Genomic DNA, 17,138 nt, shown 5'->3' on the forward strand with positions numbered 1-17,138 from the left:
GTGGGTTGATGATGTACCCCTTTTATTGTTTCTGATTTGCTCTTAAAGGCTGTCAGTTATTCTTTAAACAGACCCACAGGTGCCTGTCCTTCTAGTGATAGGTGACCTACCTGACCACACCAGCCAGGGGCATGAGGAATTTGCCTCAACTCTGAGGATAATCTGAAGATAATGGATTTTGAGATTTTTAACAGTTCTAGAACAGTTTGGACTTAATATTTGGACCTTTTAAATGGAAAAGTCTGTGACTTTTTGAGTTCTGGCTATTATAGAACCGAGAGGATGTATTCCTCTGTGTATTTCTGCACAGTGGGAATGATATTGAAATTTCCTGCAGGATGGATGATTGAGATGCAGATTACTTTTGCCTACTATGAAAAGTTAGTATGAGAAATTATGCAGGTTTCTAGTAATCTTCCCTGCTGTGTTTATCCATCAATAATGCATCTTAATGAAAGAATACAGTGTGTGCTTCGTAGGTATTATTAGAATTGGAAAGGAGAGCCATAACATACAATTGGACTGTACAATACACATAGCATCTGTTGGTGATCTACTAAGACATACCCATTAAGCTCCTATGCAAAAGTTCTTCTGTGTGAGAATAGTAATACACCTACCTTCAGTTCTTTTGTCACCCTGAGTGCTGGGTACCTACACAAATAAGAGATATGATAACGTGTGCTCATTTAGAATGTTACTGATGAACACCAGCAGCTTGACATACCAGCTTGTGAGAATCCCTGCAACACTGTTTTTTTTTTTTGGGGTGGGGGGCAAGGGGATTTCATTTACTAACTGAAGAAGCAGTGGGCTGTTTATTTCTGTTTTGGTAGAAAACTACCCAATTCTTAGTTAATTACCTTGGTGTGGCTTTACTCTCAGCAACAAGAGCATTATAACGTATGCACCATCAGGCAGCAACCAGATTTACTTCCAGAAACAAAAAAGCTTTGAAACATAAAGAAGTAGGAAGTTCCCTGCGGGCAGAGGATAGACACAGCAGAGGGAGTTTACCAATGCGGAGCTATCTGACCTCTTAGAACCGCATACTATTTACTGAGAGTCAAAAACTGAGCTGTGAGGAAGGCAGTGCTGCATGGGAGGAGATGTAAGAAAAGGCTGGTGTTCAGGAATGACTTGAATTCTTTCTTCTGTGCATCTTGTTGGAGGCTTTGAGGGTTGCCAGCATCGTGGCTAGTCTGGTTGCTATTCGGATTATGAAATTGTTAGCTTTTGGTTATGAGCTCATCACAGAATGGCCATCTTGGTGCACGACATCTGTGCATCATGAAGCTGTTTACTTGGTTGTAAGTCTTGCCTGGACATCTCTGCTTTGAGATACTGAGATATTAGTTTGTGTTTTTGCTGATTTGAAAGATTCAGAATGACCAGTTTTACATGTGATAGTCGAAATAATTTGCACCTCCCCTACAGATAATAGGCAGATAGTTTAACTTCTTTGAAGAACATTTACCAGGTGCAAAGCAGCACTTGCTTGAAGATCATACTTCTCTTTGCCTTTTATGGTTGTTATTGCGGGAAAGGAGGCAGAAGTAAGAAAGAAAGAAAGAAATGATGAGAAGTTCTCTGAAGTAGGAGTGGAATAAGATGGTGGGTCTGGGTGTTTAAGAGACCATCAACTTAATGTGGGGCAGAGTACTAAGTAGCAGGATCTCAGAAAGAATGTTGGTGGGTTCATACTGTGGGGTCTGCAGGAGAGCTGGTCAAAGATAACCCTTTTGGGGCCAGCTCTGTGGCATAGTGGGTAAAGCCACCACTTGCAGTGCCGGCATCCCATATGGGTGCTGGTTTGAGTCCCAGCTGCTCCACTTCTGATCCAGCTCTCTGCTATGGCCTGGGAAAGCAGTAGAAGATGGCCCTTGCACCCGTGTGGGAGACCAGGAGGAAGCTCCTGGCTCCTGGCTTTGGATCGGCACAGCTCCAGCTGTTGCGGTCATCTTAAGAGTGAACCAGCGGATGGAAGACCTCTCTCTCGCTCTCTCTGCCTCTCCTTCTCTTTCTGTGTAGCTGACTGACTTTCAAATAAATAAAGAAATATTTTTTTTAAAAAAAGATAGCCCCCCCTTTTTTTGACAGGCAGAGTTAGACAGTGAGAGAGAGAGAGAAAGAGAGAGAAAGGTCTTCCTTCCATTGGTTTACCCCCAAAATGGTCACCACGGCTGGCGTGCTGCACAAATCTGAAGCCAGGAGCCAAGTGCTTCCTCCTGGACTCCCATGTGGGTGCAGGGCCCAAGCACTTGGGCCATCCTCCACCCACTGCTTTCCCGGGCCACAGCAGAGAGCTGGCCTGGAAGAGGAGCAACCGGGACAGAATCCGGCGCCCCAACCAGGACTAGAACCCGGGGTGCCGGCGCTTCAGGTGGAGGATTAGCCAAGTGAGCTGCGGCGCCAGCCAAGATAACCCTCTTTTTTAGGCTCCCTTCCTTAGGGTCAGCCCAACAGCCTGAACTGGCTTCAACGGGCAAACTTAGGATGTCCCAGAGCATGCAGGAGAGGAGGAAATACCCCCCAGAAGTTTCAATTTCCTCTTTTTCCAAATCTTCAGAATGGGGACTTGTGTTAGTTTTTTGCAGCTGCCATAGCAGAAGCCCACAAACCGCATAGCTCAAACAACCGTAATTTGTGCTCTCAAGGTTATGTAGGCTGTACATTCAAGATGAAGTTATCAGAGAACTTCTCCATAGTTTCGTGTGGCTTGTTGGCAGTATTTGACGGTTCCTCACCTTGTAACCATATCATCCTGAGCTCAATTTTTGGTCGAATCAGCGTGTGCACAGTGAGGCCATGTGCTGAGATACAGAAGCTTATAGGAAGGATGGTCTACAGAGTAAGAGAAATTGACAGTCAAGTTTTGGCCAGCTGAGATTGAGATACCTGTGAAGTGGATAGTTGAGTAGATGGGATTTGAGCTAAATTAAGAGATAGAGAATCGGGGCTGGCGCTGTGGCACGGTGGGGTAATGCCCTGGCCTGAAGTGCCAGCATTCCACATGTGCACTGGTTCGGCACCCAGCTGCTCCACTTCTGATTCAGCTCTCTGCTATGTCCTGGGAAAGCAGTACAAGATGGCCCAAGTCCTTGGGCCCCTGTACCCGAGTGAGAAACCCAGAAGAAGTTCCTGGCTCCTGGCTTTGGGTCGGCACAGCTCTGGCCATTGTGGCCAACTGGGGAGTGAACCATTGGATGGAAGACTGCTCTCTCTCTCTCTCTGCCTCTCCTCTCTCTGTGTAATTCTGACTTTCAAATAAATAAATAAATCTTAAAAAAAAATCTAAATCAATATAGTGGAGAAAATATAAAAAAAAAAAGCATCCATGTCACATAAGTTATATTTAAACCAAGGTCTAGATGAGATCATCTGGGCACGTGTATGGACAGAACGGCAGACCAAAGGCAAACTTTGGTGTGTTCACATCACAGTGATGGTGAGGAGCAGATGGAAGTAGCCTAAGGGACTGAGAAGAAATGACCACTGACGTGAAAGGAAGACCAGGAGAAACCAGAAGACAGGAAGATTTCAGGAAGGAGGGAGTGAACAACCGTGCCAATTGGTGCCAAGAAGTCAGACTAGATGAAGACATAAGTGGACATCTGAGTTGGAAATATGTAAGACGTATTGATGAGAGTGCTTGCAGTAGAATGAGGGACAGTGCGTTAGGCAAGAAGCTTGGGTGTAGAGGACTGAGGGAGAACAGAATGCAAAGAAGTAGAGAGAGCCACTAGAGACAAATGTTTCAAGAACTTTGCTAGAAAGTAGAGCAGAGAGGTATGGGTGGGTAGAGTTAAGTGGAGTAACACTGTTGTAGCAAAAGCCCACTAAAACTGTGTAACAGAATTGATTGACTTCTTACTCATATTACATGAAGTAGCTAGAAGGCAGCTGTGCCCTGCAGCTTGAGCCTTTTCGTTTCCGGACAAAGGCTGGCAGAGCTCCCTCAGTCTGGAACATAAGCATTTGGTGGAAAAAGGAAGAAGCAAGTGAGAGAACCGTACTTGCATACACTATTTTTTGTTTTTTGGTGGGTGAAACAGACCATGTTTGCAAGCTGTTAGAAATAGTTGATGCAGGAAGCACATTAATTATAGAAAAAAGTCTGTGAGAAAGTAAGACTTTTTAGAAAAATTACTTTAATTTATTTGAGAGAGAGCAAGAGATACAGAAAGATGGACAGAGAGAAATTTCCCTTCTGTTCGTTCCTTCCCCAAATGCCTGCAATAACCATGGCTGAACTAGGCTGAAGCTAGCAGCCAGTGACTCATTTCCGTCCCCTACCTAGTTGGCAGGAACCTGACCTTCCCCCAGTATACACATTAGCAGAAAGCTGGAATTAGAAGTGGAACTGGGAGTCAAACCTGCACGTGCCAATCCGGGAGGCAGTGTCCAGAGGTGTCGTAACCGCTGCCCTAAGAGATTTATTACTAACAGGAGGAAAGTCATAGAGAAAGTACAAGTGATGAAAGGCAGGTAAGCTTGCTGTTTTTGTACACTGTGACTTCTTTCTTTCTAAATTTTTGTTTTGCTCTGACTTCCCAATACTTCCTTTTGTAAAAAAAGTTTATTTGAAAATGAATCTTAATGAAGAATGGGATGGAAGAGGGAGTAGGAGATGGAATGGTTTGTGGGTAAGAGGGTGGTGATGGGGGGGCCCGCTATAATCCAAAAATTGTACTTTCAAAATGTATATTTATTAAATAAAAATTTTCTAAAAAAATTTTTATTTGAAAGGTCAAGTGACAGAGAGTGTGAGTGAGCATGATCATCCGTCCATTGGATCACTCCCCAAATGGCTGCTATTGCAGGGGTCTAGGCCAGGCCAAAACCAGGAGCCTGGAACTCTATCTGGGTCTCCTACGTGGGTGGAAGAGGCCATCTTCTGTTACTTTTCCAGGCGTGTTAGTAGGGAGTTGGATCAGAAGTGAAGCAGCCAGGACCTGAACCAGGGCTCCAATATGGGGTCCAGCATCGCAGGTGGAGGCTTAATCTACTCTGCCCTAGCACCAGGCCCCCAGTAACGTCTAAGAACCTGGAAGCTAGGAAGTAGAGTTTCTGAAATTTATATGTTTCATAACCTTATTTATTGCCTGTAGCCTTCAACAGAAACAATTAGACGGGTTCAGAATTATTGTTTTATGCTCTGAATGACCAGTGGTATTGCTGCGTTTTTGTAGCGGTTAGCTTATAGGGGAGGTTAGGACTAGTGCTCATTATCTTTAAGACAGTGTCTCCCGTGCAGGTTACAGCAGCTCACTGCACTCTTGTGGAATGAGTGCATGCATAATCCCCACCTCATATGTTTTTTTTTTCCAGACTTCACTTTAATGATCAGTTATTTAATATTTTAAATTGGGTCATCTTTTTTTTTAGCTCTGGGTGAGTGCAATCAGATTCCCTTTGATGAATACAAGGTATGAGAAGAACAGATAAATACTTTAAGCATATATTTTGAGAATGAAATTCTTTGAAATATACATAGATCAGGCACAATTAAAAACTCTTACAAGTAAGTTGTAGCCTCTTTTTCTGACACTGTGTGAGGAAAAGCCATGTATCTATTGGTGGTAACGCAGTAAAGCTTCCATTGTCAACACTGGATCCTCCTTGCAACATATATATTAAGTCCATCAAACTTAGTAATAACATCTACTAGATGAACAAATATGTGAGATTGCATCTACCTGGAATTAAGAAATAAACTCATTTCCTTCTCATAAAATTTCCTTTTTAAAAAGATTTGTTTAAATTTATTTGAAATGCAGAGTTAGGAAGAGAGAGGGAGGGAGAGGGAGAGGGAGAGGGAGAGGGAGAGGGAGAGGGAGAGGGAGAGGGAGAGGGAGAGGGAGAGGGAGAGAAAGAAAGTCTTTGATCTGCTGGATCACTCCCCAAGTGGCTACAATGGCCAGGGCTGAGGCGAACTGAAGCCAGGATGTCAAGAGCATCTTCCAGGCCTGCCATGTGGGTGCAGGAGTCCAAGAGCTTGGGCCATCCTCCACTGCTTTCAAGGCACATTCGCAGGAAGCTGGGTCAGAAGTGGAGCAGCCATTACTCAAATCGGTACCCATATGGGATGCCGATGTCGCAGGCAGCGGCTTTACTTGGTATGCCACAATGCCAGTCCCAATATCCTTTTTTTTCATAACAGTGACATAAAGTAGTAAGTCAGGTAGTTATTACTGAAGAATAAGAACATCTGCTTAAAGTGTCCTTGGATGGTTTCCTTGCTGTCTCCATTGAGCAAAACCCTTGGGTCTGTGGAGCTGTGTATGAATACTTCAGTGTGTAGGGATTTCAATATGTAATGGAATTTTCCAGAAAGTTTGAGTTACTGAGTTGCTACTTGTCTCCTCTGAGAACATGATTCTTAATTATGAGAAACTCACTTGACAAAGATTGAGAGTGGCAGATACTTGAGTGGGAAAGTTAGCTGTCAGAACATCATCTGTCCACCATTTTTCTGAATTTGGGAATGTGTTTGGGAACGAAGTCCCAATTTCATAGCTATTGCTCCCTAATAGATTAATTGGCAGTGATTTGGGAGGGAGACTTGTGACATTTCTGTCCTTTGATTTTTAAAAACCATTGCTGATACCAAAAATGAGAAAATCCCTTGGTTCTCTTTTGAAACTTAGGTGTTGCCTCAGCCAGTAGTAATCTCAGAGACCTCTCTGTGAGATGGCGAGTCTTCTGTTGGGGTTGGGCCTTAGGAAGGCCTGAGTCTGAAACAGGATTCTGTCGCTTGCTCATTGACTGACACTGCGCAAGTTTCTTTACTTTGCTGAAGCTGGTTTTACTTATCTATAAAGAAGAGTGCTGCCATTTGGTCGATTAACTTATTTATTTACTCTTTTAATAAGCTCTATGCAGTTATATTTTCATCCCTGATTTGTGAGTACTGGAGATGGCAAATAATAATAGCCAACATTTGATAGTGTTAACCAAGTGTCAGACACTTAGAGCACCTCTCCTTTATTCCTCCCTTCAAGGTGAGAAAAAATAGATATTATCATGTCCATTGTACGGATGGAAAAGCTGCACTTTAGTTGAAGTAATTTGTTACAGTTAGGAAGTGTGGCGCTAACTTCAAGCGAAGACAGCTTTCAGTTGAGAACTTTTGTTCTTAACCATTGTGCTGTGCTGTAAAGATGCAGCGACACAATTTGCACTTGTCACTGTGCACACAGACAAGAAAACAGGCAATGAAAGTAAGTGAACCTCAAGTATCCAGGTGATGGGAAGGAACAAGCACTTAATTCCTTAGAATTACTTTGTTTTGAAGTCCAAGATTATGTTGAATCTAAAAAGTTTTATCTGATGCTTTTGCTTATTTCAAAGGCATTTACATAAGAAACATGCATACTGTAATTTTAGAAATGTCAATATTTATCCTATACATGTCAGCTCCTCTCTTTAAGACTTCGTGATGACCTGGTGATACAGTTCCAAAAACCAGTTCTCAACCAGTTTGTGTGTATGTGTGTGTGTGCACGCGTAAATTGTTGAAATCTTTACTTATTGAAGAGTGTGTGTACAAAGCTGACTGAAAATAAATCTTAATGGAGAATGGGAATGGCAAGGAGAGAGGGCGGGGAAGGAGGGGTTGGAGGGCTGGTATGGTGGAAAGGATAATTAAGTTCCTAAAGTTGTGCTTAGGAAGTTTGTATTTCTTAAATAATAATAATAAATAAATAAGTAAGTAAATGAATGATTGAAATGCTACTACATGGAAATACTTATCCCCTGCCACCACATTAAGAGAATGGTTGGATTATTTTAAAAAACTCTGATTTTGTTAATGACAGATGGATTTAAGAATACACTTCACACAACAGATGCTAATATTATTTTCATTGGTCAAGTGCATATTTTAGTAAAAATTGAAATATTTTTATGAACAAGTTATAGGATGATGTGATGTATGAACTCCACTGTACAGGAACTGGTGTATCAGAATGAAAGAAGCGAAAATGGTTCGTTTTTAATGGCTTGAAGTTTGGGTCAAGTAGAATGAAATGAGAAAGTTTTGCATTAGTAGCATAGCACAACATCAATCCAGTGTTTGCACACACTGTGTGCTATTAACTTGAAAGCAAAAATGGCTTCTGTAAAACATTGCTTTTTCTAATTAGATGACTTTGAGCCTTTGAACATGAATCATTAACGGCTGATACTGCCCTGTGGACAAATGTTTGTGATCTCCTGGGGGCTGGTGGAGATGAAGAAGGGAAAAACAATGAGGAAAGGAAAGTGCTTATTTCTCAGTTTTAGCTTATCCAATTATTTCAAGTAGAGAAACATCATTAATAGGGTCACTTAAAATAGAAAAAGTGGGAAAATGGGAAGAAAGTGTCTCAGTTTCTGGCATGGGGTTTTATTACAATTATAAAAAGTAGCAGTATATCATGTCGATGGTGGCAGGGGACAAGTGGGTTGCAAGCACCTCCTTGTGAGGCAGCTGTGTATGACCCGTGCCAATGTCGGCATCCATGCTGCCACAGACCAAGCAGGGCCTTCTGGTCACTAGTAGGGGACTGTGCAGTCTTGGCAGCACAAGGCTATGTGGGCCGAAAGGAAAATTCCATTCTCTCTCTAAATGCTGACACTTCACTCCACGTTCGCTGTCTCTAACTGTCCGTCACTCATTTTGGTTCAGATTTCCTTTGTCCCTGGGGTCTTTATTGATAACGATTTTCACAGTTCTGGTGTCCCACGCCCACACAGGTTTGCTTCCCATGGCTGACTTTGTCACTGCTGGCGAATGTTCCCCCCAGCAACACAGGCTGTGTGAAGCGTTCCTCAGGTCCTTTGCAGGACTGACTCTTGGAAGGTCTGGTGTCAGTGTCCACGCACACATGGTGGGGCACGTTTCCCCTACCCTGAAAAACCTGGGCGTTTCCAGACTCAGCCTGCTCCCCTTCCTTCTGGCTGCTCTTCTGTGGCCTCTGCTCACGGGAAGCAGGAGGATAGCGGCGGGAGGTAAGAACCAAGGCGTTGCCTGGCGTGTTGGCACCAAGACTTCTGCGTCAGAGTTTGTGGTCATCGGCTGTGGGAAAATGGAGGAAGGAGGTTGAGTCAGGAAAAAGATAGCTTTGAACACTTCATGAAAGGCAGAGCGCTGTGTAAGGTTTGCAGATGCTCATTCGGTTTCCTGCTTTGACAACTGAAAGACCCTGGGGATTCTCTGAACTTGTACGAGAGGCCAAGCTGTGTTTTTCCTTCTGACATTTTTCTCTTCCCTCCCTTTCCTCCTCTGCACTCTTCTTGGGATGCCTCTTACTCCACCTCTTCCAAGGAGGTCTATTAAGTGGTGGCAGCAAGGCCTGGGCAGAGCTCCCCCCGCCTCTCTTCCTTATGACCCTTCACTGCACTGTGAGTGTGTTAGTAGCGACCTGTTACCTTTTTTGCCTGACACTTTCACATTATTCCTGTGTCCTGAACTTCTTGTTTGAGTTACAGCTAATCCCGCTCTTGCATCCTAGTCCTGTGAGTCTGCCTCTCCCAATATCCTTTTTTGTGCCTCACTTCCCTGTGGGCTAGTCCTTGGGAGATACTTCCTCTTTTTTTGTTTTTGTTTTTTGTAACCTCTTTATGTGCTCTGACATTTCATGATAGCTTTCAAATAATAAAAGAGAGTAACACATTTCAAATGGAAGCAGCAGGGACTGTTTGCTCAGATGGTCTGTGTCAGATGCAAGCCAGTTTGCGCAGAGAGTGGTCTTTCTGCATGGGTGGTTATTGATACTTAATGACCACAACTATTAGAACTTTACTTGGTCTTAGATCCAGAGGAGCAGTTTGAAATTTGGCCATATTAGCTAAGGCCCCATCGTCGGAAGGCTTATTTCTATTTTTTTAAAAAAAGAGTTACTTATTTATTTGAAAGTCAGAGTTACACAAAGAGAGGAGAGGCAGAGAGAGGCCTTCCATCCAATGGTTCACTTCCCCAATTGGCCACAACAGCTGAAGCTGTGCCAATCCGAAGCCAGGAGCCAGGAGCTTCCTCTGGGTTTCCCATGCAGGTGCAGGGGCCCAAGGACCTGGGCCATCCTCCACTGCCCTCTCAGGCCATAGTAGAGAGCTGGATCAGAAAAGGGGCAGCTGGGACCAGAACCGGCACCCATATGGGATGCTGGCACCTCAGGCCAGGGCATTAACCCGCTGAGCCACAGTGCCTGTCCCCTTATTTCTATTTCTAGATAAGAACCAAAGCAGGGTTTTAGTCTTTGAAAAATAGGCATCTGCGATGGGAAGTGGGAGACTGGTAGATCTGTTCTGTCACTGTTTTTTACTGACTGATAGGTAGGCATGTAGTATTCAGAAAGATGGAGATACAAGTGGTTGGAAATAAATGCTGCTTACGATTCTGTTTATAGAGGCAACATGTGGCTCCTTGGTTGCAGATTAGGGGATTCTGTTTTGGTCTGGGTCCTTGTAACCTAGGAGAAGACCTCGTCCATAAGGGACACTCCATATATGTGTGCTGAGTGAATGAATGCACCCAAAATGTGAAAGGACGGGAAGGGAATTGGAGTTTATAGCAGACAGCATGCGTCTTGGGCCCTTCTCATGAAGCTGCTGACAGAGCACAGAGGAGGGGCAGCATGTGTGGAGAAAGGTCTTGTTCTGTTTTCCTGATTTCTGTGCTCCCTGCCTTCCTCTGTACAGGGTCAGAGAGGTGTTGTGAGAGCTGCACCACTGTGCGTAGGAAAGCACACCCGTGGAATCCAGTGCAGCGGTTCTGGGTGGAGACAAGGACTCTGCATTTCCCACAAGCCCCAGGTGGTGCTGGGCAGGCAGACTGGGAACCACACTGGGAACCTCTGGTCTCTAAATCCCTCATGGATCACAGGACCTCTGCGACAGCCCCTCCCTATTTCCTGCACAGGCCCGGGAGTGCCATTCTCCTCCATCTGTGTTCACCAGGGATTTTCACACGCAGTCGCCTGCGTGGGTGGTAACCAGTCTATGGGCTGACTGGGGCTGAGTGAGGCCAGAGTCGTGTGGAGAGAAGATGCCTCCCTCGCCAATGAGACTGCTTTCCTCAGTTGCAAGGGTCGTGATTGGCACACCCGGCGTCGGCTGGAGACGGCGCTCACGGCCACCATGCCTCCTGAGGGAGCTGGAATCGCAGCGGGCACAGTTGATCCCTGTTCCCCTGAGACGCCTCTGCTTCCCAGGGCAGCTGACGGATTCCGCGTGAGTTTTCACGGAGGTTGTTGCTGGAAAACTGGAGCCTGCTTCGCCTCACCTCACACCTGCCTCGCTTCCTCTCCCTGGTGAGTGTTCGTAAGCCGAGTTGATGGACTGCGGCACTCTGACATGAGTTCTGATATTTAAGCCTGGAGTAAAATGACATTCCCTTTTCTCTCCTTGTTTTAGGGTGGCGGTGGTGGTGGTATGATTTGGCAGGCACACATTTCATAGTCACACCGTCAGAAAAGGTGAGTGAGCATCAGGAGCCGCGTTCAATGTCTTTCTTCCCTCGTGCAATGAAGCTTCTTTTAAGATCAGGTGATCTCCCGCCTCGTCTCCGCCGCCTCACGTCACCCTGGCTTTCTGACTGGTGAGACGGCAGCGCCTAGGGCCTGTGAGGCGTCACTGCTGTCCCTGGGCACAGGTTACGAATGCTACAGGAGGACTTCCTTTCTCTGTTTCCCAATTCCTCCGTTTCCCAGATGGCCACTCTACTTAAAATGCAGCAATATTGATGTACCTCTAAGCTTAAAAGATGCCCTGGATAGTTGTGACCGTGTATTGAGCGAACGCTTGCCTTGCCTCTGAGGATAATTTCACCTGTGGATTTAAAGTAATAGAATCCCAAACTCTAAAGACTTGAGCAATAGGGACAGTTACTCTCTCCCAGTGAGAGTGCAGGCTTCATACTTCAGTGGTTCAGGCGCCCCAGGGTGTGCAGGCTGTTGTGTGAACTCCATGGCAGGTACACGTGTATGCAGGTTCTCCCAGTGACTGTGTGAACTGAAGCCTTCCTCACCCAGTCGGAGAGGGAGGAAAATCTAGTCAGCTGTACAGTATAATTCCTTTTACCCAATCTTTTTGGGCCCAGTGAAGATCTGTGCCCCTCCTGGGACTAGATGATTCTCCAAGAGATTTGCGTAGGGTGAGTGATTGGGCTGGTAATGGGAGTTCCCCTGCAGTGTCTGCCAGGTTACTGGACACTAATGCACTTGGTGTTGAAGTGTCAGCCACGAGGTAAACATCGTTAGCCATATGCACTTGGTCTTGAGGTGGTAAGTAGAAGCCTTCTGTATTACCTTTACCATTGCAACTGGTGCACATGGAGAATCGAGTTTCAGAGTGGATCCTGTATGGAAAGCATCTTTGATATACTTCAGTCCATTTCTCCTTATTTAATTTGTTTATTTTTAAATTGACAAATAAAAAGTGTATATATTCACCATGTGTTCTATCAATCCACTCTTGGCATCATACAGAAAAATCACGATGAAATAGATGTAGCACACACCTTACTCTCTAGTAATTTAGAACTCCATAGAAGAAAAGAAACAGGAGATAAATACCCAGAAAGGTGAATTAGCATACAAGGAAAGTGCATGACACGTACCAAAGAAAGCATGATAGTAAATAACCAGTTACCAGACACTGACGGCAACTAGGCATTGAGTTAGGTGCTTTATAAATGTGATTACATTTAATTCTTGCAGCAGCCTTGTTAGGTAGCTGGTGATATCTCCACATGGTGGAGGAGAAAGCTGAAGCTCAGAGGGATGAAATATCATGTCCCAAATCACCCCGAGTGGGGAGTTGAACCCAGAGCTCTCTGCTCCGAAGGCTCTGCTCCTTCTGTTGCTTCATGCTTGGGACAATACGTGGAAGTAGGATCAGAAACTTCCAGTCACTTGTATTTTTTTTTACTACCTTATTTTGAGACATTGGGATTAGATGGGGTGCGGTTAAGAGCGGTAAAGTCACAGAATAGAATGAGGCAGGGTTGTCATAGGCTGGGTTCCCCGGAAGCAGAGGCTGAAGTGGAGTTTGAAGTGTAGTGGGCATCAACACGCACACAGGGGAAGAGCCAGCGAACCTGGGCAGAGGGAGAAGCTGAACTGGGAAGCAGGCTCACCTCATCCTCGGCCAGCCTGGCTGGGAGACCTTGAGTAAGTCCTGCCCTGCGCAGTGTTCAGCACCAGGCTGAAGGTCAAGGCCTTTTTAGCCCAACCTTGCTGAGCCCCTGGGTACGGGCTCGCTGGGAAGGGCCTGTGCCCTGAAGCCAGCCCTCTGCAGCTCAGGCAGGCCTGGCCGCACCCGAGATTCCGCCAGCTGGTGAGCAAGGCCTTTCTCGAAGAGGGCCTGGGCCATGGCTTTCTGTGTCCGCCACAGCGATGCCTGGGAAATTCTACTCCTGTCCTCATTCTACCCATATCCGAGTTTGTGTCCAGTGAATGTGGGACCGGGGCCCTATTTCCATGAAGTGGGGTGGACCTGGGAGTGCTAGGCCCACAGATGTGAGCCCAGGCCTGCACCAGTGCTTTCCGAAGGATGCCCTCCAGTCTGGCCGCACTTCTCTCAGAGCAAGCGCACTTGCTGTCTCAGTGGTGCAGCTGCCCCAGTGGGAATGCTGTTTGGAAAGACAAAAGCCGTGTTTTCTCAGGGCCAGATTTCACTGTTGTTCTGAGTTGGTGGATCTCTAGGACTGGGCTTTGCTAAGTAGTACTGGGTAGTTGACAGGCTTGCTGAGGTCAAAAGTTTACTCCTCTCACCGGGGACACTGGCTGAGTCCCTTCTCATTTGCAGATGCCTTGGTTACCAAAGTGACCTGGAGATGTTTTTCTCTCGTACACCACCTGCCCACGTTTCCGTGTAAAAACTGCACTGCTGCGTCCATAAAACAAGCCTGGGTGGGAAGCATACGGTCCCCTTTTCCACACAGGTGTAAATAATAGCATTCCAAGCTGCCTTGCCATGGTCAGACAGGTCTGGAAGTGTCCCTTCCCAGCTCTCGAGGGTGCTGGGTAACTTGGGAAGGCAGACCCAGTGCAGGTGAGTGGTCATTTCTGCAGGTGGATACCACGCACTACGAAAGAATCCTCCCGAAAAGCCACAGTGGTTGACAATGTGTCTTTTTCTTCCCCCCTTTCCTTCCCAGAGCGCGTTGCCCCGCCTGTGGGCCCCGCGAGGTTCCCAGGCTTGCCAGGTGGGTGGAGAGGCCTTGGTGCCTCCATCTGGGCTCCAGGCAGCCAGCCATGCACACCGCAGCTGGGGAGGAGGGGAGCCATCTTTTGGCAGGTGTCCATGTCGGCTCTATTGGAGTGATAATTGGAGGGGCTGTCGTTAGGCACCTCTTAATGGCTTTCGTGAATGTGCCAACTTAACTGTATTTAGTTGCAGGGGTTCTCTGAGCAGCCATAACTATATTTCAAATAGTGATTTCTATAAATTAGAAATGCCATTTTTCTTCAGCTCAAGAATTTCAATGAACTGATTATTCAAAACCAAATATAACCAAGTGCATGGTGAGGGGGCTGGGCAAGTGTGTGTTCCCTGGACCTGCAAAGAAACACGATGTCGCTGTTGGATTGGCTGAACAGAACTGATAGATGAGGCTGTCAGAATTTATTGCTAATTTGGCTCTTAAGCCCTGCAAGGACTTGACGCAGCACTTGTGCCTTACATAATGATGTTGAATGTATGGCCTTGGATTTATACTTCACTTTGCTCAAGTGTTGATACACGTGGCTTTGCACTGCCTTCCTAAGCTCCATCCACTTGGTAGATGACACTTTGTAGGTGTGGCATTTGTTAACGCCTTCTCTATGTGGCTTCCTCATGCCCCACGTGCTGGGATCCTTGCGTGCTACATGACGTACACAGGAGCATTTCTTTCTTTTTTTTTGACAGGCAGAGTGGATAGTGAGAGAAGACAGAGAAAGATCTTCCTTTTGCCGTTGGTTCACCCTCCAATGGCTGCCGCAGTCGGCGCGCTGCGGCTGGCACACCGCGCTGATCCAAAGGCAGGAGCCAGGAGCCAGGTGCTTCTCCTGGTCTCCCATGGGATGCAGGGCCCAAGCACTTGGGCCATCCTCCACTGCACTCCTGGGCCACAGCAGAGAGCTGGCCTGGAAGAGGGGCAACCGGGACAGAATCCGGCGCCCTGACCGGGACTAGAACCCGGTGTGCCAGCACCACTAGGTGGAGGATTAGCCTAGTGAGCCACAGCGCCGGCCCACACAGGAGCATTTCAAGTGGCCAGCTCTGGTGGGACATCGGCAGCTCTTACTGGGTAAAGCGAGAGATTCTGGCCAGGTGATGGGACTGCAGGAGGTTGCCAGAACAGCATGGAATGAGGAAGATTTGCAACTCTTGCTGTCAGATTGAGGGACCTAGAATGCATTAGCAGCACGAGATCAGCCCAAGGGCAACTAGAACTGAATCCTAGCATTACTGCTTACTGGTTGTATTCTCTTGGGGGAGCGACTTCGGATCCTCATTTTCCCATCTGCGAAATGGACATAGTGCCAGTGCTGTCCTCCTCCCTGACTGCTTGTGTGAAGGTTGTCCATGTAAAGTGGTTGCTCATTACCTGCTCAGAAAGTGCTCACTTCATGTGGTTCTGTTGCCGTTCATTCAGGATCACAGTGCGCTGTGAAACGACTGCTTCTCAGAATGCAGGGGTGACGCTGACCCCGCACAACAAAGATGAAGCGTAAGGACCAAGAAACAGTTCTGCTCCTACCTTCCTCAGACACACATTGAGTCTGGCCTGAGCACAGCAGTGTAGTGGGATCTCTGCACCCCCACCTACCCCGCCCAGATGGAAGAGTCGTAATAAAGGAGTAAGGCCCGGCTGTTGAGGGCCCATCATCAGCGTCGGATTAAACAAGCAGATATCAGAGGTGTTTTGTGGAGGCCTGTGATTGGGCTTTCTCTGCTCTCAGAGGTGGTGATTGTCATCTCCCAACACTCCCAGGGTACGACTGTAACTCTTTCAAATAAATAAATAAATCTTTTAAAAAAAGGCATATACAGAAAAAGTTGGGTAATTCTTGGCACATACTAAAGTGGCCAAAAAATATCAGCTACTAGAATGATGAACCATGGTAGGCAGTCACACTAAAGCATGAATGATATCAGGCTGCCCATGAGTCGGCCTTGGTATCAGGGGACATCTTTCTCTCCTTCAGTTCAGCTCCAGAAGAAGTCCTGAAGGCTAAAGTGGAGGAGGAGGCTGACCTCTGGCTGTCACACCCCAAGCCAGACACTTCCCCATGAGAGAGGCAGAGAGAGAGAGAGAGAGAGAGAGAAGTCTTCCATCTGATGGTTTACTCCCCGATTGGTCGCAACAGCCGGAACTGCACTGATCTGAAGCCAGGAGCCAGGAGCTTCTTCCCAGTCTCCCACACGGGTGCAGGAGCCTAAGGACTTGGGCCATCTTCTACTGCTTTCCCAGGTCATAGCAGAGAGCTGGGTCGGAAGTGGAGCAGCCAGGTCTCGAACCAGCGCCCATATGGGATGCCGGCACTGCAGGCCAGGGCATTAACCCACTGCACCACAGCACTTGCTCCTGTATATGTCTTTTTTTAAAATTTTATTTATTTATTTGAAAGAATTACAGAGAAAGGGGGGAGAGGGAGAGAGAGAGAGAAAGAGAGAGAGAGAGAGAGAGAGACCTTCCATCTGCTGGTTCACTCCCCCAAATGGCTGCAATGCCTAGGGCTGGGCCAGACCAAAGCCAGAAGCCAAGAGCTTCTTCTAAGTCTCCTACGTGGGCCCCAAGCACTTGGGCCATCTTCTGCTGCTTTCTCAGGCACATGAGCAGGGAGCTGGATTAGAAGTGGAGCAGTCAGGGCTTCAGTTAGTGCCCATGTGGGATGCTGGCCTGGCAGGCGGCTGCTTTATCCACAAAGCCACAATGTTGGCCCCTCTGTGTGTATCTTATTTAATCCTTACACTCACCTTGTGATCTCGGCATTTAGAATCTCTATTTTACCTGGGAAGAAATTGCAATTGAAGCTAAATGGGATAAGGTACGTGGCAGATCAGAGTTGGGAGTCTCTCCAGATTGCCCAGCCCCAAAGCTCATACTCAGCCACTTTATTTGGTGCTTTTGGATTTTTGCCTCAGCTGTGTCTGGCCTGGTGTGC

Source organism: Oryctolagus cuniculus, chromosome 10, assembly GCF_051225735.1.
Source record: "Oryctolagus cuniculus isolate XC-2025 breed Fujian yellow rabbit chromosome 10, ASM5122573v1, whole genome shotgun sequence".
Taxonomy (NCBI): Eukaryota; Metazoa; Chordata; class Mammalia; order Lagomorpha; family Leporidae; genus Oryctolagus; species Oryctolagus cuniculus.